Source organism: Schistocerca americana, chromosome 1, assembly GCF_021461395.2.
Source record: "Schistocerca americana isolate TAMUIC-IGC-003095 chromosome 1, iqSchAmer2.1, whole genome shotgun sequence".
Lineage (NCBI taxonomy): Eukaryota > Metazoa > Arthropoda > Insecta > Orthoptera > Acrididae > Schistocerca > Schistocerca americana.
In genome coordinates, this window is record NC_060119.1 from 251,869,469 (window position 1) to 251,872,932 (window position 3,464).

Below are 3,464 nucleotides of genomic sequence, written 5' to 3' on the forward strand. Positions count from 1 at the left end.
CCTGTAATTTCCTTGAGGTCTGGATTCAAACTTATCTGCAGCATAAGATTTAGGATAGCAACGAGATATGACGGTTATAATGTCTCAAAATAATATTATGTTGTGTTACGTCAGAGTAACTATGTGTGAGTCTATACAGTAACGAGCCCTTTGCGCGTGTTCTTATCGCTGCTACGCTTCAACTACTGCACAATTTCTTAAGCGGCCACTGAACAATCAATAATATTGCACATTAATATTGTGCAACATTACTGAAGTTGTCGCTGGACAGTTCAATAATATTGCCAATAATATTTTGCAATAATGCGGTCATCCGGAACGTTGGGGATGAAGATGCTGCTGCTGTGATAATTGCTCTACCTGTTGCAAGCAGAAAAAAGGTGGATGAAAAATTAAGTCAAGGAGCGTCTAAGGTCACTCACTAAAACTTGAGTAAATAGAGCTTGAACGAAAAACAAAGATTAAGTGTTGTGTGCTGGTGGTTCATACATTACTCGAAATGGTTCAGCCCATAAATTGGCATCCTCATACATAGACACTTGCCATCTCCCTTCCCCCCCCCCCCCCCCCCCCACCGTAACGGATAAATTACTGCGGATCCCCGTATCCACATAATGAAAAAACAAAATAATACAGTGAGAGCCGCAGTTCTATAATGTCAGTACTTCTCAAACGTTACGATACCTTACTACTTGCAAGGGTTTGGTTGGGTTGTATTGGGGAAGGAGACCAGACAGCGAGGTCATCGGTCTCATCGAATTAGGGAAGGACTGGGGAGGACGTCGGCCGTGCCCTTTGAAAGGAACTATCCCAGCATTTGCCTGGAGCGATTTAGGGAAATCACGGAAAACCTAAATCAGGATGGCCGGACGCGGGATTGAACCGTCGTCCTCCCGAATGCCTATTGGCAAGTCTCTCGAAGAGTTGAAATATACTCGCATACGTGCAGTTTCACCTTACAGTATTGTATTTCAGATACAGTTACAGAAACGTGTCATGCAATAATATGTACACTGCAGAATTATATTTGGGTAAGGAATGCATTCACAGAGACAAATATCGATATATACTTTTACTCATTACATTAATTAAATTTCTTAAAAACATCTGCCTTAGTGGCCGTTCTGAACAACAAACCACACGATTCATAACTTTTAACATTTCTGTTTTTGTGCTCATCCCACAATGCCGGTGATGACGTATACATCTTGATGCACTCTGATAGTAATGCTCTTTCATCTTCTTTTGAACTCATTTTCAACACAACAATAAACCATACTTCCTTCCTCTGTGTAGCACGCGAGGGACTGCCAAGTATTTTGTCAATAGCCCCCACAGGCGGAGCAATGTTTCCAGGCATCGCAGTACATTTTCAAAGTTTTTGAAGTTGTCAATATTACTGCTCAACCTCGCCATCTCACTCCTAGACGGTCAATATTATTAAAACCACTCCGTCTGCAGGCCACAAGTGGCCCGTCGGGACCATCCGACCGCCGTGTCATCCTCAGAGGAGGATGTGGATAGGAGGGGCATGGGGTCAGCACACCGCTCTCCCGGTCTTTATGAAAGTATTCTTGAGCGAAGCCGCCACTATTCGGTCGAGTAGCTCCTCAGTTGGCACCACGAGGCTGAGTGCACCCCGAAAAATGCCAACAGCACATGGCGGCCTGGATGGTCGCCCATCCAAGTGCCGACCACGCCCGACAGCGCTTAACTTCGGTGATCTGACGCGAACCGGTGCATCCACTGCGGCAAGGCCGTTGCCTACTCAATATTATTAGGCATCCAGGAAATATTGTCAATATTACTGATCGTCTAGCGGCCGCTTCACCAAAGACTTTGTCTTTCTACAGAAACAGATGTACCGCATGATTATAGTGGTAATCAGCACTAATGCTCAGACTTACTCAACGTATCTGCAAGGTTAATATTGATGTACAAGTCTCTGATGTTGGTTTACGGCGATTATAGTAAAAAGTGATTTTCTAAGTTAATTAACCCGTGCATTAACCCCTTTCCTGTGGTCTGAAACGACTTGTTTAGTATGGTATTATTCGGCAGCTAATGCTAAAGCCCAATAAGGCCCTCATCTTCGAAGTTTGTTGCAATTGCGCCCTGCTAACGACTGAAAAATTTTGCCGGTAATCATCAGCTGCGCAATTGTCACGCATTGCACAGTGCGCAGCCACCAAGTATAATATTTTCTGTTCTCATATTAATTGTAATATTTGACAGTCCTATATTTCAGTTCCTTAAAGTTGAGGGAGATAGTTTACTGTGCAAATGTGGAAACGTCGATTGAGGTTGAGTTTGCTGTGTAGTATCGATCCATATTGACACAAATGAAAAACTACGTACTCACGGAAAGACGGCATTGAAATGGCAGCAATGTTTACAATTTTTCTTTATTGGAAGGCTGTAGTAGGCCCTACTTCCCAGGCGGAATTCATTTGAATACAATTCTTTAGCGTGTGTGACAGCTTCATGATGTGATAAAACCAGCAGGTAAATGTATAAATGTAAGGGTAGGCTTCCGTGGCCTTCGTCATTGTCAACGAAGTTCCTCTGGGGATGTGACTTCGTCATTGTCAATGAAGTTCCTCTGGATGTGTGACCGCCTTTTCGATGTGTAAAATTCTCCAACGTTTCGGCCACTATCCTCGGAGTGTTTTTGCTAACTGCTGAGGGAGAAAACTTTTGGTTCTTATATATTGGCAGAAGAGGCTGTTATAGTAATCTTATTGGGTATTGTGGATGAAGGGAAGTGATGTTAGATGTCCTTCATTCGTGTTTGCATTATTTCTTTTCATTGGTGGAAACAGACAAAGACACAGGTCTAGGACGTCTGTTTTCACCAATGAAAAGAAATAGTACAAACACAAACAAAGGACGTCTAACACTCCTTCACCTGATCCTCAGTATCCAATAAGATTACGATAACAGCCTCTTCAGCCAGTATATAAGAACCAAAACTTTTCTTATTCAGTAGTTAGCAAAAACACACTGAGGAAGGTCATTTCCAATAGTGTTCGAAACATCGCAGAATTTATCACGTTGACAAGGCGTTCACATACCCATAGGAATTACATTGAAAACTAACGACGTTTGAGATACCTGGTATTGCTTCAGGCTGCGTTCATCAACGTAAGTCACCTTGCTGAGGGCAGCCTGCAACAATAGTCCAAAAGTCTGTAGTTTTATCACACTATGACGAGGTCTTACATGCAGAACAAGATATATACACACACACACACACACACACACACACACACACACACAAGGGGCAATGGAGGGGGATGTGGGAGGAGGGCGCTGGTAGAAGCTATGTTGCTGTTCTTCATGATACCGGTATAATAAGAACGTCGTTATATCTACAGTTAAAATGAATGAAATAGTGCCATTAAATTGCAATAAAAATGAGTCCATTTGATAATACTACTACAAAAAACACAACGGGAGTGGTG

At 42.7% G+C, this 3,464-nt stretch overlaps 1 pseudogene; it reads right to left on the reverse strand.

Annotated features, from left to right (window-relative positions):
• Positions 1 to 1,647: 1,647 nt before the first annotated feature.
• Positions 1,648 to 1,765, reverse strand: LOC124560118 (annotated as a pseudogene).
• Positions 1,766 to 3,464: the final 1,699 nt, after the last annotated feature.